This window comes from Gopherus flavomarginatus, chromosome 8 (genome assembly GCF_025201925.1).
Source record: "Gopherus flavomarginatus isolate rGopFla2 chromosome 8, rGopFla2.mat.asm, whole genome shotgun sequence".
Taxonomy (NCBI): domain Eukaryota; kingdom Metazoa; phylum Chordata; order Testudines; family Testudinidae; genus Gopherus; species Gopherus flavomarginatus.
In genome coordinates, this window is record NC_066624.1 from 39,549,576 (window position 1) to 39,571,987 (window position 22,412).

The 22,412-nt window shown below is 50.9% G+C and overlaps 1 protein-coding gene across 2 annotated transcripts in view; it reads right to left on the reverse strand.

Annotated features, from left to right (window-relative positions):
• Positions 1-14,793, reverse strand: part of RAB9B (RAB9B, member RAS oncogene family) — a 39,473-nt gene extending 24,680 nt beyond the window's left edge. Inside the window, exon 1 of one of the 2 annotated variants that reach the window (XM_050963754.1) lies at positions 13,023-14,793. The gene's annotated coding sequence lies outside the window, so the exon portion shown is untranslated. The remainder of the gene's footprint in view (positions 1-13,022) is intronic. The other variant, XM_050963750.1, reaches the window with a different exon arrangement.
• Positions 14,794-22,412: the final 7,619 nt, after the last annotated feature.

Consider the following 22,412-nt stretch of genomic DNA (forward strand, 5'->3'; position numbering starts at 1 on the left):
AGATGTGTCATGCCTTTTCTGTTTCCCCAGCAGTTGTGTTTCTTTTCAGTAAATGAACTTTTTGGCTTTGAAAACATTCTTTATTGCATTAAGTAAAAGATAAAGTAGCCCAGGAAAGCAACAGGCACTGTAAGTCATTGCATCATACGCAGCAAACACAGATGCCTACTGTTGATTACAGATTGCTCTCGCCCCTTGCTCCACCGATATGGCCACCAGGTGCCCGTTATCTACCGGGTAATGAGCGTTGGAATAGGGCGGAGGTTCGATCACTGGATGCCCTGGGGGGGGTGACAAGTGCCCAAGGGTAGTGACGGGGATAACGCAAGCAATCAGTCGTAGTGTTAAAGATTAAGGATTTATTAAATGAGTCACAGATAAGGATAAGGGATAACACAATTAGTTACAGCTTGGGCTTACAATATAATACTAGAACAAATAAGACAAACACTACAATTACAAATAGAAGCTGGCCCTGGTATTTTTCTAAGTCCCAGTAATTATTCAGGTCGTCCCAGGGGTTAGTAAAAGTGATATTGGTGCTATTAGTAATCATAAATGCAGCAACTAATCTTATTAAACACAAATTGCGAGGCTCAATTGGTCCCCCTTGCGTTCAAGGTTTCCTGGTCAACGGGTTTCCCCTAGCAGGAGCCTTGGGGCGGCTGGAACCAGTCTCTGCCTCTTATCTAGCAGTACAGATATACAGATATCCTTAACAGCTAATCTTACTTACACATACAAACCACAAAAGTTTCATTACGGCCGGCAAGCTGTCAGGCTTCAGGGAACGCGTGAGCCCGGAGAGAGACTGCAGGGTGATCAAGCCTGGATACGGTTCGACGGGAATTCGATTTCTCTCTGCCCGTCCCCGGGGGGGGCCAACAATATATAACGAATTTTTCGTCATAATTTATAATAAGCCAATTGCAGGGTCGCGAGTGGCTCATGCCCATACAAGGGAGGCAATCGGCCCCCAGCATCTCTACCCAGGAAGCAACCGTCTGGGGGAAACTTCCCCTCCTCAGGTCGGCCGACCGCAAGGTGCTGTTTCCTGTTACAAGTTCTGCTTTCTGAGCAGCTATGTGATCAGTGGCAGTTCTGGGGGCTGGGGGAAAATTCCGTTGGGGGGTGGAGGCCGGAGCACCTGCTGTCTGGCCCTAGGGCCCAACTTGGGGGTCTAACACCTACTAGCATTGGAAACACTGCACTTCACTCCTGTGCAGGGCACCAAACATTACTGGTGGCTTTCAGCATCGAATTGCTCCCTCAAGGCATCCTTAATCCTTATAGCCCTGCACTGGGCCCCTCTAATAGCCCTGCTTTCTGGCTGTTCAAATTCAGCCTTCAGGTGTGGAACCTCCATGGTCCATCCCTAAGTGAAGTTTTCACCCTTCCCATCACAAATGTTATGGAGGGTATAGCACGTGGCTATAACCGTCTGGATGTTGTCATCGGCCAGGTCTAGCATCCCATACAGACAGCGCCAGTGGCCCTTTAAATGGCCAAAAGCACACTCAACAGGCACTCTGCACCTACTCAGCCTGGTGTTGAACAGCTCCTTGCTACTGTTAAGGTCCCCTGTGTAGGGTTTCATGAGCCATGGCATTAAAGGGTAAGTGGGGTCTCCAAGGATCACAATTGGCATTTCGACTTACCCTACGGTGATCTTCTGGGTCTGGAAGTAAGTCCCAGCTTGCAGCTTCCTGAACAGGCCCCTGTTCCAAAAGATGCATGCGTCATGCACCTTTCCAGACCAGCCTGCGTTAATGTCCATGAAACTCCCACAGTGATCCACAAGCACCTGGAGAACCATCGAGAAATACCCCTTCCGATTTACGTACTTGGAGGCTAGGTGGTCTGGGGCCAGAATTGCAATATGCGTGCCATCTATCGCCCCTCCCATTTGTGCAAAGCCAGCCACAATGTCACACATGTTGCCCAGAGACACGGTTCTTCTGAGCAGGATGCGATTAATGGCCCTGCAAACTTGCATCAACACAATTCCAATGGTTGACTTTCTCACTCCAAACTGGTTAGTGACCAATTGGTAGCTGTCGGGAGTTGCCAGCTTCCAGATTGCAATAGGCACGCACTTCTCCACCAGCAGGGCAGCTCTCAATCTCGTGTCCCTGCGCTGCAGGGTGGGGGCGAGCTCAGAACAGTCTCATGAAAGTGGCTTTCCTCATCCGAAAGTTCTGCAGCCACTGCTCATCATCCCACACTTGCATGACGATGTGATCCAATCACTCAGTGCTTGTTTCCCAAGCCCAAAAGCTGTGTTCCACTGTGGTGAGCATGTCCATGAATGCCACAAGCAATCTTGTGTCGTATGTGTTATGCAAGTCGACATCATTGTCAGACTCCTCACTGTCACTTTGTAGCTTAAAGAGTAGCTCGACTGCAATTTGTGACATGTTGGCAAGACCCATCAGCATATTCCTCACAAGTTCAGGATCCATTCCAGCAGCCCGAAAGGGAAGACAGAGTGCTCAGTACAAAAAAATGTTGAAAGATGGCGCCAAATGTGGATGGAAGCAGAGGGATTGCTGGGATGCGAAACGATGCATCACAGGACATTGGGACAGGACCCAGGATGCACCAAATGTTCCCTCCCCCTTCCCGAAACCACAGTGCCAGAATGGGAAGAGGTGCTCTGTGGGATAGCTGTAGGGTGACCAGACATCCCAATTTTATCGGGATGCGAATTGTCCTGATATTTTGCCCTCCGGCGCATAGTTAGCGGGGGCTCGTGCTCCTCCACCCCAACTCCACCCTGGCCCTGACCCTACTCTGCCCCTCCCTCCCACATTGGATCCCTCCCAAAATCCCTGCCCTGGCCCTGTCCCCAGCCCAGCCCCCTCATTGCCCTATTGGATCCCTCCCCAAATCCCCATCCTGGCCCCGTCTCGTCCCCAAGCACGCGGCATTCCTCCTCCTCCCCCTTCACTCCCAGGCTTGTGCTAATCAGCTGTATTGCGGTGCAAGCATTGGAGGGAGGGGGCAGAAGCAGGATGCGGCAGCCAGCTTAGGGGAGGTGGAGGCAGAGCAAAGGCGAGCTGGTGCTGGGGGGGCGGGCATGGAGCTGCGGGTGGGTGCTCAGCCCCCACCAATTTTTCCTATGCTCTGGCGGCTCTTGGGTTTTTTGTTTGTTTTGTTTTTTCCTCCACCGCTGCTCTTGGGTTTTTTGGGTTTTTTTGTTGCTCCGCTGGCACCATCCCCCACCCACACACACACATCCCGATACTTCACGTCTCGCATCTGGTCACTCTAGATAGCTGCCCATAATGCATCACTCCCAATGCTGCTGCAAACACCACAGATGTGGCCACGCCACTGTGACTGCAGCTGACAATGTGAACACACGACAGCGTTTTCCCTGCTGCGGTCTCCAAGGGCTGGTTTAACTCCCAGTGCTCTACATCTGCAAGTGTAGTCATGCCTGTCCGAGACCAATACAGGTTCGAGTAAGTTTTTGATCGAGTGAGGAAAATCAAAACGTTACAGATTGAAAGTTCAAAACCACGTGGCCGTTTATTGATGGGGAAGGAGTTGCAACTTGGGCTGGGGAGGAGCGCTTTTACTAACTAATAATACTATTAGAACGAGAATATTTACACAACTTAAAATGATCTATTTACAACCAGCAACAGGAAACTAAATGATCTGTGATTAACTGCTCACCAGAAATTAGAGCAGATACACCAAACTGAGTAAACTATATACATTAACCAAATATTGTAAAGTACAACAATTAACCACAATAGCAATCAATACAACAATTTAACTTTCATATACTATATACATAACTTGGTACCAAATAACAACTATATATATAGTTCTGTGCCAAATAAGGGAGGGAGAAAGAGAAGAGGCTAAGCAAACAAAATATTCACAGAAATTAGAATACAAATACCAAACTCCAGGTGCAGCTGACCAGCAGTACAGACACCAAGGGCATGACGAATTGGCGGAACACAACATGAGCCAGCAAGGTACACAGGAGACCCTTCTGGCTGAAAGGGTGATCAGGCCTTCCAGCTAACATGGATACTCCTGCGGATCCTGGCATGAGACATGGTTTTATTTGAAAGCTCTCTTACTCGTGTCAGCATCTGATTGGTCCCTAGCTCCTTCGCCTTCCAGGTTCTGAGCTGGAGTCCTCCACGTAAACAGGATCTGCACACGGCACACTGTCCTTATGCACACAGCACGCTGGTATTTTTGCACAAGGCACTAGCCTGACCCCTAGGTGACCAGGCAAAAAGAGCAGGAGAATGCACACGGCACTATAATGTTGCACACCGCACTAGCCTGACTCTCAGGTGACCAGGGAAAAAGAGCAGGAAAATGCACACAGCACTATAATGTAGCACACCACACTACAGTGTTGCACACGGTACCAATGTGACCTTTTGACCAACAATTGGCCATACAGAAGCCATGTTTGAGCATAGGCTTAGGACTGCGACAATGCCCAGAATAAGTGGGTGTTTCCAGAGCCTAGGAGAGAGTGGAAGGAGGGGGCCAAGTCAGTGAGAGGACGTGGGTGGGGTAGGGGCAGCTGGAGCTAGGGAAAGGGTGGCAGAAGGAATTAGGACAGAGCTGTCAGTTCAGCTGAAAAACCTGGGGCACAGCTGGGGGACCACTGAAAGACTTGCCAGAAACAGAGTGGAGTGAAGGACTTTTGTCACTGCCCTAAACGCCAGAGCGTAATAGGAACATGATGATGATGATGTCAGTTCACTCACATTTGGAGGCCCTCCAGTTACTGTTACCCATTCACTCATTGGTCCCATTTGTCAGAGCAAGCAGGACACAACACCCTGTCGGAGAGCAGCCAGGTGTGGCAGACACTGCTCTGCCTACAGTAGGTTCTTACATTGTACCCATCAGTGTGGTTGTAGAGGGAAGAAAAAGGGGGAAGAGAAAACAGAAGGAAGGCAAACACCTCCTCCCAGGTATGCATATGGCCCATTTTTACATGACTATTCTAGAGAAAGTTTGCCTGACGCAACATTGTGGCTCTGTGATCTAATTAACAGTGTCTTGGCTCATGCATGATCTGATATGTGGTGGATATGATCTAACGGAGGCTTGGCAAGTCAGGCAATCTGACCATGCTCCAGGCTTTGGGTGGGGAGAGGCGGAGCCCTCCCCCACATTGCCCTTCTCTGCCTGCTAGAAATCCCTTCCCTTCCTTTTCTGCCTGAAAAGTTGATGAGGACACGCTAAGGGGTGATTTGGGAACTGGAGATGGGTAGAGGAGGAAGATGGGTAATGACTAGTCTCTGGATCCTGGAACAGATTGGAGGAAGGAAGGCAAAAGGGGAAGGGTTTGGAGGCTGAGATGGTCAGGAGGGAGTATGTGTGGGACTTGACACAGAGTCGGACATGCTAGAGTACTAAGGGCTATCTTCAAAATGTCCACAGCTGGGCATGAGCCATGTTATGCATCTGTTCTCAGTGCTGAGTGGTGGAATCGGGTGTATGAATCCATGGCTGGACTAGCATCCAAACCAATCACAAATCAGGCATTAGACACACCAACAAACACAAGAGCTGGAAACTTCTGTTGGTCAAAACAAAACTATAGGGCCCAGCCCTGCTCCCCGTGACATTGCCTGTTGATTTCAATGGGGGCAGGATAGGCCTTTAGATGCACAGGGAACAACAGTTGGTGATCAATCAGTGGGAAGGCCCTAAACTGGCTGGGAAGTTTTTTACTCTCCATGAGGCATATGGGCCCCTGAGCCAGCCCATCCTGGGCATGCCACCGGCACGGCCCTTGGCAATATTGAGCATGGGGTGGTGAGCCACTGAATTCCCCTCCTCCTCCTGAAAACATGAGGTAATAGAAAGATTTAAGCTGAGCTAAGGATTACTATAACATTAGGCTGGATGATCTATTTGAGGCTGCTGGATGGAACAGAACTAGGGCGCATGGATTGGAGGTAGTGGGAATACAAGGAAGGTCAGGAGGTGTTTGTTACAGGGGGAGTGAATGGAAGTGATGTTGGGGAGCACTTAAGCAGCAGTGGATGGAAAGTTAAAGGGGTGCTAGTCAGTTTTGTGCCCAGAAATAACTAATCATACTTTCCAGAGATCAGGAGGGGATATTCTCCCACAGTGACTATGGGGTTTTCAAATGTCTACGACTGAGATGGCAAGTTGTCATCAGACAGTTCCAGACACAGTGCTTCACAGCTATGTAACTACGTCACTGTGTTCTCCGGTGCCTTGTTCAGTCTTGATTTAATAGGGCTCCCAGTACCTCCTGAGGGGGCTTATTCCACAGTCAGACAGAGCTTACCATTAGCACATTTCCCCCTGGTATTTTGCCTATATTTGCCTTTGATTAATTGATTCACATTACTCACTAATACTTATTTATTATTGATCTAATTTTGTGTGCGTCAACAGGGTGCTGAGCACTACACAGACAAGTACAGGCAAGGGTCCTGGTCCTGAAAGATTTCCACCCTAAGGGCCAAAGCATGCAGACACTGACTGCGGAGCACAGAGCTCACGAGCATGAATAATCCTGTGCTCAGAGGGAACCCTCCCACTTGTGAGCGATGCACTCAGTAATGAGTATCTGCGGGCCTGGGCCCTGAACAGGAATATACCGACAAGGTCAAGATTTTCAAATGTGGGCACTAAAAGTGACCCTCCTGACCCTATATAAGGCACCTACATAAAGGGACTTGATTTCCAAGGTGCTGAGCACCCACTACCTCCATTAAGACCAGTGGGAGCAGCAGGGGCTCTTTTAACTCTTGTTTCTTGTATTTTCCCTTTCCCTCATTTCCTTGCCTTTTCTCCTTGCTTTGTTTGGGTTTTTGGCCAGTGCTTCCTTGATGTTTATCCTCATTTCCCTTCTTTTACCCCTTCTGAGCCAACTCCTTTCCTTTCATGCTGAAACCACTAATGCTAGAGCCCTTCCGTTGCTTTGGCCTTGACTTACCCTGGGAAATAGTTTTGGCTAAGGTGGTAGTTGAAGTGGTGCTAATTCCTGATGTAGACAGGGCTCGAGCCTTTCTGACAGCGAGCCGTTCAGAACCAAAGTCAGCTCTCTCTCATGCTTTCTCTGCAGTAGCCTTTTCTCTCTACAGTTTCTCCTTGTTGCTCCCACTGGTGAAGCCCCCGGGGTCGGGGTAGCGTGGCGACAAGGTGTTGGAGGCTGCTGGCTTTTTCGCCATTGTCTAGACCTGTTCTGAGCAGAATTTGATGGCACTGTGGCTAAAACACTGGCAGCTGACCTACGAAGGTGCGGAGCTGCCCCGAGGGTAGCAACAGGGGGACATTTTAGGGGAAGAAGCAATGTTTAATTGCAGTTCGTAGCCCCGGCACCTCTGGGCTTGCTGCGTCAGTTATGAATGTAAAAAAATTGCTTGAGCCTAGGCACCTCTTCCATTACAAATTAAGCAGTGGGTGGGGAGAAGGCGAGCAGCATAGGCGTAGCAAAAAACCCTTTGTCTTCCTGCTCCCTCCGTTGTTTGGCTTCGTTGAACCCCTGGATCAGCAGATGGCAGCAATGCGCTGAAGATGATGTCTGCGAGGTGGGGCCAGTCGCCGAGGAGTGGGCGGCTAGGAGGAGAACACATGCTCTCTCAGGGCCTCCCTCTCTAAAGATGTATTGTACAGCATGCAGACAGCGCCCAGCCAGGGTGGTCCTGCAGCACCCAGGGGAGAGGGGAGAAGCCATCGGGCAGATCAGAGTCATCCACTTAGAAACTCAGCCTTAGGACATAATTGAGCTTTTTTTAAAAATCTTGATTTATTAGAAAAGGTTCAGCCTGGGGGATGGGGAAGGCAGAGGTAGCACATGCACCCTTGGTGAGTCATCTGGGTTTCAGACTCGTCAGCCAGACAAAGGTTCCCTGCCCCTGGGATTTCACACTCCAGGGACAGGGGAGCGGGGGAGGGGGTTGTATGTAACTGGACTATGCTAGCAGGGATCTCAGTCTCTCACCACCACGCAGAGGAGAGAATTGCCTCCTCCTCCCGAGGGCGGGATGAGGAGCAGAGTAGAACAACATAGCTGCTCAGCCTCACAGTTTTCAGAGACTTGCTGTGATGAGACTGCACCAGAGCCCCCCTATATGGCTGTGAACGACTTGGACAACAGCAAGGCCCCTTCCTGTGCAAAACAAGCAGAGCTTAATTTGTGCCAGGGCTGAGCCCAGCACCTCTAGATTTGGCAGCTCGTAGCCCCGGCACCTCTGGGCTTGCTGCATCAGTTATAGATGTAAAAATATTGCTTGAGCCCCAGCACTTCTTTCATTACAAATGAAGCAGTGGGAAGAAGGCGAGCATAGGCATAGCCAAAAAGCCTTTGTCTTCCTGCTCCATTGTCTGGTTGGGTAGCTCCCCGAGTCCCCGGCCTGCTACAGTGCACTCTGGCTGCCTGAAAATGCCACCTTTGGTAGCAGGATAACTGGCTGGGGTGTCTTCTGGCTGCAATGGACTGGGACTTGCGCCTCCCTGGCTCAGCCGGGGACAGGGGTGTTTGAATCAACCTGGATCTGGAGGAATCAAGTGCTGGGGCAGAGGGGCTGGTAACAGGAATTGTGAAACAGACAAGGCCATGTGGGAGGAAAGGAAAGCAATCTCCTGAGAGGGGTAGAGCCCGCTCCTGGCTGGGAAGAGCGGCACTGTGACTGTGTTAAACATGAGTCACAAGTTTGAGCAGAGAACCGGCAGGGCAGGTTTGCTCTCAAGGCTCCTCCGGTGGCTCTGTGGAGGGCTCTGGCTGTTTGTTTACTGGAATTGGATTACAACACATTGGCAGAGGTTTAGAAGAAAGAGTAATTCTGAAGAAAACATAATCTCTGCTCAGCCTTCCCAAGCACTGATCAGCTGCGGGCGGGCCTGTGGGGGACATGGATACAGCATAGCTCACCCCAGGCAGGTTGGCCCTGCAGTGTACAGCACACCAACAAACTCTGTGCTAGCTGTGGCTCTGAAAAGTCACTGGAGACAATGCTGTATCCCATTGGCTTTAGCAGGCTGTGGATCAGGGCCTTAGTCCCCAAACAGTGCCGCAGCTTTGGGCAGACCAAGGCTGGACCACGGTTTGGCCCCACTGATGATGCCAGACAGTGACTTCTGTGCTGCAGATGAGGGCAATGGAAAGGGTAGGGCAGGATCCTTTGTGTGTCCCAGTGGCAAAGGAGAGGCAGCAGGACCTGACCATGGATGCACCTGGCTCCAGGGAGGAACAGAAATGTGCCAGAGTTACTCCTCGCTGCTTTCCCAGCCGGGGATGTAGAATTGGCAGGCTCAGCCTGTGGGGTGCCCAGGGCCGGTGCAACCATTTAGGCGGCCCAGGCGGTCGCCTAGGGCACTGGCATTTGGGAGGTGCCATTTTCTTTGGCAGCGACCGCGGCAGCTGGATCTTCCGCTGTCCTGGTCGCCACCGACATTTAGGTGGAGGGCGCTGGGGCAGGGGAGTGCGGCGAGGGCCGCCTGCAGCAAGTAAGGTGGGGGCGGCATGCAGGGAAACTCCCTGCCCCACCTCCTCCCCAAGCACACTGTGGCTGCTTCCCTTCTCCCACCTCCCAGGCTTGTGGCGCCTAAGCTGATTGGCACCACAAGCCTGGGAGGCGGGAGAAGTGAAGCAGTGACGGTGTGCTTGGGATGCTCGTGCTCGTGCTCGTGTGCGGAGCAGGGGTGAGCTGGGGCAGGGGGGAGTGCCTCAGGGTGCAGGGTGGGGGGTGGGGAGCTGCCGCAAGGGGGGCACCTCAGGGCAGAAGGGGGGAACTGCCGCGGGGGGGGGCGCCTCAGGGTGGGGGCGCGGAGGGGGGAGAGAGCAAGGTGGAAATTTCGCCTAGGGTGCGAAACATCCTTGCACCGGCCCTGGGGGTGCCACCCCTGGTGGGCACTGCTATAATTACTGGTCATAAGCCGCATGCACAGATTGCTCAGTGACGATGGGATTTGAAGCAGCCTGTCCTGGAGACAAGGAGACACAGAGATATTTCCACCACAATTTTCACCGGGGTTGCAGGAGGAACGGCCGCTGTGCCAAGCTAAGCCCAGCTCAGCCCTGGTGCAAAGGGGCCCAAATCCATGGAAGGCAACGGTGTTACAAGAGGGCTGCATGTCTATACAGCCAGGGCCGGCACTTCCATTTAGGCAACCTAGGCGGTCACCTAGGGCACCAGGATTTTGGGGGGGGTGGCATTTTGCCACCCTCGGCGGAAATTGGGCGACGGAGGGTCCTTCCATGCTCCGGGTTTTCGGTGGCAATTCTGCAGCGCGTCCTTCACTCGCTCCGGGACCCGCCGCTGAAGTGCCCCGAAGACCGGGAGCGCAGAAGGACCCCCCGGCCGCAGGATTGCCCCTGACCGGGAGCGTGAAAGGACCCCCGCCTAGGGCACCAAAAACCCTGGCGCTGCTCCTGTATACAGCTGCTGAGCAACCCCTCCCTTGGCAGGCTATCAGCCATCCCCAGTGTGGGGCGGGGGACAGAGAAATAAGCCCTTTGCTGTCATTCGATGGGGGATGATTCCTTGCAGCCATTCAGGGCCTTGCTTCTCTGCACTGGGGTGCGTGAGCCACACCATGGGAGTGATGAGTGTGGCAGCTGAGGGGCCTTTGTTCTCTGCCTTGCCCTTTTAAAGGCAGGGGAGGATGTTTCCAGGGCACACTTGTCTGCCCTGGGATCGTGGAGGAGTCAATGCTCACAGACTCCACTACCCTGCTGTGCAATTATGCAGGAGGTTGGGGGGGCGGATGTAACACAGAGGGGCTCTGAAGTCACTGTAGGGGGAGGGCTGCACAGCAGGGGGATCCCTGGAGGCATTCTGGCTGTAACAGCACAGGACAAAGCAGGAGTTCTAGCACACTTGTAGAGGGTGTCGTGCTGACTTGCTTTTGCTGAATTGGGGTCCTTGGGAAGTCCTTTAACTGAACCCCCCGATAGAGAGGAGCCCAAGTGAACAGAGTGGGAGAGAAACAGACAGGGACTCAGAGACAGAAGAGCCAACCGCCATGGGGAGGGTTGGCTGGGGCAGTGCTGTGTGGCCTGCCCCCAGCAGCGGTGGCAGAGGAAAGTCCCAGGGTTCCTGGAGAAAAATGCCTCCAGGGGCAAATTCAGTCAAGGGCTCAGTAGTGAAGGAAGAACAAGCTTATCTGCATGTGGCCTAATGCACAGGTACAGAGAGTGCCAGCACTATTTGCATTGTGCCATGTGTGTGCTATTGTACACAACAGCAAAACGCCCTTATCAGAGATGCTTTAGAGCAAGGCAGCTGTATCGGCAGCCTGGTGTGAGCTGGCAGAGAACGGCCAGATCTGGGGCTCTGTTGGGGCGGGGAGCTTTATCAGAACCCTGGGGTGAACTGGCAGCTGCTCTGATCCGGGACTCCTGTAAGAGAGCCAGGAACATAGCCAAAAACAAAGGTGTGCTGGAGAGAACGGTGGCTGCTACAGGTGCAGTAAACTGACGCCGAGCAGTTTAGATCATTCTGCCTCCTGTCCTGCCTCATAGGAACAGCTCAGCCCTGACCAAAACCCACAGGAGTTCATCTCAGCCAGCCTGTAACAGGTCCCTGAGCCACCCCCACAATGTCTGATTATCACTCTTTTCCTGCCCAACTCAAAGTGCTGACAGTTCTTAGCTACAGATGCAGGCATGTGAACCTGCACAGACACTACATGCAGCCCGCACATGATCAGTGTGCAGTCACATGCCAACATTTCATAGGAACAGAGAAACCTAGGGCTGGAAGGCACATCAAGAGGTCAGCTAGTCCCTCGCTCCGAGCTGAGGCAGAGCTAAGTATATGGAGCGTGTGTACATGTGACAGACATGAATTCATTCAAACAGACAGCTATGAACATGTAGCATAACATCCAGCACCACAGACATTGTGACAGCCAGGCATGGACATCCATGCAGCTGTATCCATGCAACAGTCAAGCACCTAGATACGCACTATGTAACATTCAGAGACCTGGGCACTCATGGCCATTCACAGCCAGAGTTGCACAGATGTGAAAACGTGTGAACTGGAGAGCTGTGACCCTGTGCATGCCCTGAGGGGGTTCACCTCCATGAAGGGCAAGGATGCATTTACACCACTGCCCTCTTTGGGGTTTCTGCCAGGGAGGGCAGCTTTCAACTGCATCAGCGGCTTCCCAGGGATGGACACAGAGCCTGATGAACAGTCTTGGAAGTCAGAGGAAAGATTCCCATTGATATAAATGAGCTTTGGATCAGGCCCTTAAGTAGACCATCCCCGAGCAGCCCTGGGTGCACGCCCTGCCCAGACAGAGCCACGAGCATTTCAGGGAGGTGCAGCACAGAAGTGTTGGCCCTGGAGCTCTGCAGTGTAAATGCAGTGGGATAAAAATCCTCTTTACAGAAATGTTTATATAAACCAATTACCAATCCTGTCCTCTTTTCAAGTAGATTCTCTGCAGGCCTTGGGGCTCATGTTCAGATAAACATGCTGGGATTTGCTGAGAGGAGCTGCCATGGTTTGGATGATATCAGTTCTTTCTTTCTTTCTTTCTTTCTTTCTGTAGCAGCACCTTTGGAGCTTTCTATACAACACTCCTATAGTGTGAGAGGCTTAGAATTGGCTTCGCTGCAGAGGCTCCAGTCACGTCCTAAAGGGAGGCCTATGTGGGCCCTGGAGAAAAAGGAGAGAGACAATTGTCTTTGTTTTGCCTAAGACTTTACAACACTAGGCGCCTGCACTGAATATTCCTGCATTGGACACAGACCGGGTGCTGTGCACTCTTGGAAATCTGTCCCTCGCTGCTCAGCCAGTCTCTTCCTGCTGTGCCCAAAGCAGAAATGACAGGAAATTAACAGGCTACTTCGCCCAACACACCTTCAAACAGAACAGAAGCCCTTCCCTCCAGCCTCTCCCCTGCCTGCGTTAGCTAAATCCTTTGCTTGCAGAAGCAGTTCAGTATGTCCATGCTACCTTACCCTCCACTGCTTAACACACTGAACTGCATTCGCTGCAGCATGGAGCAAGATAACAAGCATGCTAGGCACCTACCCACTCCTAGGGTCCAGGCATCGCTCTGCAACAGCTGCATCATGTGGGTGCATAGCATTCCTCCCACTTAGGGCTGGCGGGTGCACTCAGCTAGACTGATCCAGCTCCCAGGAAAGAGCAGAAAGTGACCCTTGGCATAATTCAGATGTGGGCAACATGTAGTGTTTCCATCTGGGCAGGCCTGATTCCTTGCTCTGTGATCCAGTCTGGAATAGCCTGCAGCAGGGGCTTGATTTATGGAAGGAAAGGGAATAAGAATGCAGGACAATAGCAGGAAATGATTGTTTAATTAGCAGCTGACCCCGGGAAAAACAGACATGGCTGCTCTCTGCCTGTGCCTAGTTTGGAACTACATCGCATGTGCATTTGTGGGGAAGGGGAGGTGCCGGGTTGGTTATTCAGACTGACCAGGGGTCTGGGGAGAAGGGGCTGGGAACTCAGGGAACTGCACAGTGAGTAGGGCCCTTCTTGGGCATAATCGGTGCAGAGCGAGGGCGGGAGCTTGCTCTTTCCGGCCCAGGCTGTGCTCCTGCTTTCCAGATTCCTGAGGCAGATACTGAGGCGATTGGGATGTTTACTCCCGTTGTCCAAATCTCGCTCCCAGCTATGGGTGTTACAGTAAACACAGGGAGCCTGTGCCAAGGTAAAGAGCCCTGATAAAGCCTTTCTGCCATTGCCAGGAATCTATTGCTGCCCATAGCACTGGCAGGCTGAGCCCTGAGGAACTCATTCCACCTTTGCCTCTGGGTCTTGTGCCTCAGCCATGTGTTTGTTTACCCCCTGTGGGCATATGGATGAGCCCACTTCCTCTGCTGCCCTTTCTCTAAACACACACGCCGCTCTCTGTGGAGCACACTACAGCAACTCTGAGACTCCTGTCCGAGGGGTTTCAACACCCAGTAGCAATGCAAAGACCTCGATTGTTTCCTGTTCTGGGCAGCAGGGTGAGAAAGCAGACACCAAACAGACACTTGAAATATGTGTTAACTCCTTACGCTAAACTATCTGTTCCACCTTGTATTTAGCTGTGGCACGGAGTACCTTTCCCAGACCTGAAGAAGAGCTTGGTGCAGCTCGAAAGCTTGCCTCTCTCCCAACAGAAATTAGTCCAATAAAAGACATTACCTCACCCACCTGCTCTCTCTAAGAGAGGAGATGCCATTTGTGATGCCAGAAACTAGTCTGAGACCCACCAAACTCATTTCACACAGGCCATCCAACAGCCATCAGATGCGAATTGCCATAGCATTGTCCTGCATGGTAGTGCCGATTGAAATCAAGGGGAGTTTGATGTAAAAATCTCTGCTTGGATATCGCCCAGAGGCTGCTTTGAAGCACTGACCTAGGGATGAACCAATCAATATCTCCTCACCAGTCCCCTGAGCCAGCTCGTGCCAATTCACTTGCTAGTGAAAGTGTAGCTCAGGAGTCAGGGCTCACACACAAAGACAGGGCTGGTTTTCAGAGCAAAGATTAGCCTGGGCTCCCGCTGTCTGGGATTCGCTGTGTTCAAGGATGCTCTAATCCAATCCCTGTGTGTCTTACAGAGCAGGCTATGGGATTTCCAGCTGCCTCTGAGCCATTTCTCTGGAATCTGGCGAACGATCAGCTGCAGAAGACCAGCCACGGCCTCCCTGGTGAGCTCTTCAGGGCACAGAGACTGCGTTACTCCGGATCCTGCTGGAAGTAGACAGTGAGTCGACACTGCAGCAAATGGCTTGAAACACACCCCGCTCTAAAACAAACACTGGCTGTCCAGACTGGCCTAGTAACAATGCAGCATGAGCAGGAGTAGCAGGGGCAGCTTGATCTGAGCGAAGCGGCATGCTAAGCATTTCCTCCTACGGCTGCAGCTCTGTATGCTAACAACGGTGGGAGCCCTTGCATATATCAGCTGCCACAGCTGTACCCACAGACCTGTTTTCAGTGCTCCTGGCTTGCATGTGTCACATGCTAATACTGAACATGGAGGGAGCTTTGAGACAGACATAAATCTGTGACCCTTGGGCCTGGCAAATAACAGGTGGCTTTGCAGGTGCTCTAGACTCAAAGAGGGACAGCCATCATCTGGCTGCAGGACTCTGGGAAGCACATGGGAGGGAAGTTGGCTAGCATGCCTGGCAGCATGAGAAGCTTCAAAGAGGGTGTTTCTGGGTAGGGTGATTGTGGGGCTGTGACTCCAACACTTCCCCTCCACACATGCCATCACTGCACCTCTGAAGCAATGGGCTTCTGATCCTATGTTAAGACATGTGTGCATTCCCCATAATCTGAGGCTGTTCAGTGGCTTGCCTGGGCCCCAGTGTAAATCAGAGCAGCCACAGGGCAGCTCTAACTTATGCTCTGCCTCCAGTGGCCCCAGAGCTGCATAAGGGGGCCTCTACGTAACTGGGAATCAAGCCCTTTGTGTCTTACACAGGCATCGTGTCTTTAGGCTTTTCTGCTCAGGCGCTACACCTCCTCTCCCCTCCCTCTACCCATCCCTCCCCCCACCCCTGGTTGCCTCTTTCTGTGAGGAAGCATAATTCAGCCCTGCATTCATAGATAAAGGCTTGGAGACAGGCGAGTCATGAGCAGTCACGAGTTTTCTTGTGCAAAAGTCTCTGCCTCTAATAGGAATTACTGTATGGGATCCAACCACTGGTCCATCTAGTCCAGTATCTTGCTCCCCTCAGCAGCTAATAGGAAATGCTTTAGGGTTTTACCCACCCCCAGCTGTACCTGGGCTAAAAATTCCCTCCTGACCCCTGTAGGCTACCCATGCCCTGAAGCCTGAGATCAGATTGTCGTTATCATTCCTCCCCACTCCCTTGCCTCTTATGTTTATGTCCTGCCTGGGGCTAGACAGGCACAGGATGTTCTAGCTAATCAGCTCTTTGAATGCTTCTTGCTCTGCTGCCCTTAGCTGCCAAAGTTCCTTTATGGTCTTTTCTCCACATCCTCCTAGAGCTGGGCTCAGCATTCAAGTTCCCGTTTCATACTTCAGCACATCTTTATTTAAAGCACAAAGGACTGCAGAATCACGCACTTAAGTGGGGATGCTGGGATCAGATAAGGCTCTGGCCACCCCCTCCCCTTTATCCTAACACTTTTCCCTGTCGCTTCCATACCACACACAAAGGGTCTTGTGGTTGGAGGCACAATGAGCCAAGAGGCAGGGACTGTTGTTAGCATGACACATGACCAGCTAGGCACCATCCTATGGCTCTAAAATGTCATGAGTGTTGTTCAGTGCTCAGCACTGAGTACTGGAGAGGCGGGGGGAAGGGGGGCTGTGGGGAAAGAACAGTGAATCCAGCAGATGGCAGCCTCTCCCTCCCTACCCCCAGAGAGAAGGTCTGAGCAGATTCTCTGAAACCTGAATCAGCGGCAGATCTATGCAGGACACATGAAACGCATTACTGCAGAGGAAGAGTGAGGAGATAAGTGAACTGGTGACAGTGAACCCAGAGAGCAGCGTTTCAGAGACATAGTACAAACAACCAGCCAGCTGTTCCCTCTCCTCTCCTTCACACACCCATTTCTGGAACAAGCTTGTTCTCTTTGGGACTCTTCTAGGGCCTGATCCTCAGTGGTGCTGCTGAGCACCCACCACTCTCAGTGACTTCACCGATTCCCTGGGCCTGGTTCTCTTTCCCAGGCAGCCCCGCTGTAGCTACACCCACCTTTCCATCCCTTACGCTGGCAGAGCTGGGCAAACGGGCCTGTGTGTAACTGAGAAACAGGCCCAGCATGTCTAGCTGGAGTCCGTGGAGTTAGAGCACTGTCAAAGCGATGTGTGGGAGATCCCATTAAGGCCCCCTGATGTCCCTGGGATCACAGCCCTAGAGAGGGACTGGCCACCACTTCCTGACCGCAGGGCGCAGCATATGCCAGCTCTGCACCCAGGAATCTATAATTTGTATCAGGCATTTTCAATGTGTTGAGGCAGTCACAGGCTCAAAATAATATAAAAGCTGGGCCCTGAGTCTCCTCACAACAGTTTTACTCCAGTGTAACCCCACTGATCAGCTTGTCAAAGCAAGGTTAGGTCAGGGGGCTGCTGAATTTGTTTTACAAAACACTCTCACTTACAAGTCTGTAGCTATGTGGAACCTAAGCAACCCTAACCCTAATCTGAATAACACTGACCCTAATTCAGAGTAGCCATGGGTGGCTGGTCTCATAGGCTAGGGAAGGCTAAGCCTCTCTTAACCCAGGCAGTGGCCTCACCCTAGCTCCCCCTCCCCCTCTCCTTCGAAGCCACCAGGGGCTCAACTGGGGCTGGGACCCTGGGGCAAGGGTTGGTGGGCCAGTGCTTGGGGCCAGAAGGCAGCCAGGGGGTCAGAGTGGTTTGGCCAGGGTTCCTCCGTCTGCAGTGGACAGGGTAGGGGCTTAGGGCTCTGGCGGGTGAGGGGAGTAGAAGGGGCAGGGTAGCCAAGGAGCAGGGCCGGGAGGCTAGCCTTCCCCATGGGGGTGTTCACACGCTGCCCATGATTGTAGCCATTCACTGCCATGGAGTTACTCCAGATTTACAAGGGTGTAGCTGAATGCAGGATTTGGCCCAACTCCACACTCTGCCACCCTGAACTCCCTGGCCAATGCCCAGAGCCATTCCCGCATTCTCTGTTATGTGCAGCAGTTTTGGGGTTATGTGTCTGCTGCTGCTTTTTATTGTGATATGAACTAGGAGCGGTGAGTATCTCCACAAATGGGGCACGTGGAGGGCAGTGTAGATTCCAGGGGGTGCCCGCCCCACTCTGAAGGAGGGATTTTCTTTTGGTATGAAGTAGCATAGCCATTCCCAGTCCTCAGATCTGCGTCTGTCCTACATGCATCTATCAGTCCCCCAAGGACACCTGTTGTAGCCAGTCTGGGCCTCTTTGGTTTCCAGAGGATTTTTTTTTTTTTTTTGTCCAGCAAGCCCCTCTCAGCACCATATGTGGCTACTTCATGTCTTTCTATATCAGATTGGTCCCTTGGTGTAAACTGAATTGTGATCAAATTTGTGAATGACTCTGAAACTGGAGGGGTAGTAGCCAAAACCTGGACACAGAATCAAAGTGTAGAGTGACCTAGAGAAGGACTGTGACTGCAGGCAGTAAGGGGAGGTTCAGTATTGTGATGACGGAAGTCACCAGGTGGCACTGTTACACATAGCCTTCAAAGTGTCTTTTCTTAGCTTGTGAGCAAATGTTCAGTCTCTGGAAGACATGGCTCCAGCTGCACTAGTTACAACATGCTGCTCTTTGTCAGTTTTGTTCTGCACCGATCCATGGCAAGAAGCTGTGGTAGGATGCAGAGAATTCACTGGCTGCTTTGTTCTCCATAGTTGGAGGTAATTCCTGGGGCAGGGCTGCTCCCTGGGAACCAGGCATTGGTGCATGGGCTGAGATTTCTGAAAGGCTTTGCCTGCATGCTGTTAGTGACTGTCAGTTCCAGGACTGGTGTATGGCGTATAAATAAAGCAATTATACTGAGTACACACCTACATGCCACCTCACTGATTTTTCCTCCATGGGAAACTGACCTTCAAGGCCCAGGAATTCTGCTACTACTTGGCAGAGGGTCAGCAAGGGTGCCAAGATGAGGACCCTGGGCTCAGAAAAAGGGTCAACAACAGTATTAATGAATGTGAAGTTCTAGGCTGTACCCAGAGAGAGGAAATAAACAGCAGATACAAAGGAGCAGATTCTGTGCAGCTCAGGATCGGGGCAGTATGTCACTTTTGTGCCCCAGGATTTTGGGGCTGGTGGGGTACCAGTCTAGTCCCTGGTAAAATCTGCAGCTGGCTAATTTATGCCTCTGGCCCCAACAGGTCATTCTAGCAGCTGGGACTAGCCAGAGTGCAGAAGCACCCCAGCCATGCCCCTGCACTGACAACCAAGCAAGAGGTGGCATAAAAGCCACCACTACACCTGCTCTGTGCTAGATCATGGTGAAACAGCTCAAATCCCTTTTGCCTAATATTGATTATGGAGCCTGTCTGGATTCAGCCTCATTCCTAGAAGTTGTCAGGAAACACAAGTTGTTTCCCCCACTACAATAACTGCACTGTGTGTAAAACACTTCAGTCTGGTAAGTTTTACATCCTTGCTCCCCACAGACAGGGTCTGCCTATAACCCACCCAGGCCTGACAACTATAGAGCTCACCGGTATCTTTGCTAATGCCTTTGCATCAAATAATCTGCTCCATGAAGTGCACTTTGTATTGAACATTAGGAGCTCTAGGTGCCAGACAGATGCATACTTGGCTGTACCAGCATTCTGATGATATCAACAGTGCTGTGTTCCTCAGCATTACTGCTATATTTTTTTTTTACTGGCCTGCTGAGAATGGAGCACCAAACTCCTGCCTTCTCCAAGGGCTACAACAACTGGCTCCTGGCATTTCTCTGCTTGAGAATTTATTTTTATTCTTGCAACAGTCTGCATTCTTAGAATTCACCCAGCTCTGCTATGGGGTCATCCCCTATGATGGGAGGGTCATGATAACTCCCCTTCCGAGTTCTCAGAATCAGTGATACCCGAGGACTCATTTTAGAAGTGATGCATTGTTTGGTGCCAGTTAGTACATGTATGTCACCACTGCTCACCTTTGGATAGAAACAGAATTGCTCTACTATGTATCATACTTCTAATACTTCTACAGTAAAAGGAGATTTTCCTGGAGCTCACATGATAGGGGCCTGTGTTGTCAGAGCTCTACCCCTGTTGCTGTCATGGAACTCTATGTGATTATAGCATGACTGTGAATTCCTAGATGATCATGGAAGTTCTACAGCATTATGACACCCCAACAATCCATTTAGTCTGCCCAGCTTGCTCCACCCATGACCAATGCCAGATGCTTTAGAAGAAGGCATAAGAGCCTGGGGAGATTTCCTGCCTGACCCCAGCTGGTGATGAGTTAATGCCCTGTGATAGGATGGTCAATAGCCCCTGTACTCTTCATCAGCCAGCACAAATACCATTGTTGTCCCTATTTAATATAAGCATCTAACCCTTTTAACAAGCCTTATTAACCTCTTTGCCTTGATAGTGTCCTGCAGAGCTGAGTTCCACAAGTTTAAGGTGCCTCTCTTATTGCTTATAACTCTCACCTGCCTTTATCAAATCTTGGTAGCTGTGGAGTGGCACAGGGCTACAGGTCAGGAGCAAAGAAACAAAAACTCTTTTCATACAAAACTCTTTTGTAATAAAAAAGGGAAAGAAAGATGATAAACAATGCTTGCATACAAGCCAGCTGCTTCTTAAAATAATTTGCTCCAAAGTGTAGCAGCTGCTCCTTTCCAAACACAAATTCCACCCTGCTCCTGGATGTGAGAAATAAGGGGAGGTAGGGGTGAGGTAACACTCTTGAGTAGCCCTGGATGAGGAATGTGCTCCAGCATTTTATTGCAGTTCACATTTGTTCAGCGCACCCTCTGGAATTTTCAGAATGCAACTCTCCATTGCAGAAAATAGCAATTATTACTCAATTTAGATGCACCAGCAGCTGCTGAATCAGCACAGTATCTACCACAGAATGGCAGACATTCTAGCATTCCCCAGAGGAATGAAACAGACATGCCCCCGACATTCTGGGCGGGGTATGAAACAGCCTGGAGTGGGGAGGAAGCCCAGGCATAAATAAGCATGAAAGTTGAATTCTCCTCTCACTGCAAGAAACAGTGATCCTTCTAGGACATTTAGGGCCCACGGTTAGAGGAATTTACCCTGCTGAAGGGGAAAAGGCCCCTAAAGGTCCAATTCAGCCTTGCACATGTGGAAGCAACTCTTCTGAAGTTACTGGAATTGTACCTAGTGCATCTCTATCTGTCCATCTAGGCTTTTATACTGCACTCATTACTGTGTTATTGGGCTGCATTTTGCCCAGAATTTCTATTAACATTTTAAGGATCTTCTTACTCATCCATGGACATTCAGTAAAACACAAAGGGCAGGATTCCTTTTAATCTCTGCCCACACCTGAAATCCAGGGGAGCCTTCTGTATTTCAGGAGTAGAAAATAAAGACCAGCACCTAGGGTGATCAGATGTCCCGATTTTATAGGGACAGTCCCAATATTTGGGGCTTTTTCTTATATAGACACCTATTACCCCCCACACTCTGTCCTGATTTTTCATACTTGCTATCTGGTCACCCTACCAGCACCCCATCGCAATCCAGGGGAACCTCCTGCTTCCAAGAATGGAGATTCTCCTCCAGATTCTGGCATCCCTCTGATTCTGGGAGGAGATCCCTTCCCCCTCCAATCTCTGCTATTCCCTTCACTGTGAGATGAGCTGTCACTGCAGTTTCTCCAGCTGGAGAAAGGGGAAAATTCAAGAGCCATTACTGCCTGTATCAGCCTTAAAGAGACAGAACCAAGACAGAGGCTTCATGTTCCCTGGTGTGGTTCATACCCTGAGGTTGCTTTAACACTGCTGCTGCCTCCGCTCCATGTTAGAATCTATATTCCCTAGAACAGCCTCCTTCTCTGGGAGCATATACACAGCTTGAGCTCAGGAAAGGAAGAGATTTCATTTTCTAAATGGATCAAATAAATCTCCCCATCTTGTGTGGCTTCCTCAGGGAGATCTGTTCGGTACCAGCATAAAGGAATGGGAGTGGTGAGGTCCGGAAGGGACAAAGCATGCACAGCTGTCTCCGCTCTTCATGACACATTCCCAAGAGCTAGGGAACAGACCCAAACAAGAACAATGGAAACTAAAAGAAGTCACAGAAAACAACAGCCCCGAAGATTTTGGCAATTTTTCTGCAGAGGCAATACCAGCCTGGGTATGGGAGCAGCAGCCGCAGCATCCACTCTCCTGCATGATTCATGCTTTGTTTAAAGATCCTTCAGATCCCAAGATCCTCCTTGTTTAAAGATCCTAAGGGTCTTTCAGAGTGCATGGGGGGAGAAGAGATGAATTTTTACACTCCTGCGATTAATTTTGATTCCATTACAAGTAATCGCTTACGTGGTTTTAAGCTCTTGACAACTGACTAAAACCCCTGGTCTGTATGTTGATAGAAAAGATGATGTAATAGGTGCAAGAAGATGGCCCCCTTGGGTTTTCAAATCCAGCTCCTACCCCTATCATTGGAAGGCATTATGAGCAGCTTTCTAAAATAGCTCCAATAATTCTTCATTGAGGCCCCAGTCCAGCAAAGTACTTATGCAGGTGATCACTTTTAAGCACACCTAGTCCCACTGAAGTCAATGTAATTACTCCTGTGCTTGACTCGAGCACATGCTTAAGCTCTCTGCTGGATGCTGAGCCCTGGTCTTCTTCGCATAGGGGCTTTGCTCCCATTCTCATGCTTTGACCCCACTCTTTCCAAGCATCGCTGACATACACCGCACTGTCATGACATGTGTTTGTTGTTGGTAGGTGCAGTATTCCTGTAGGTCCTAGAAT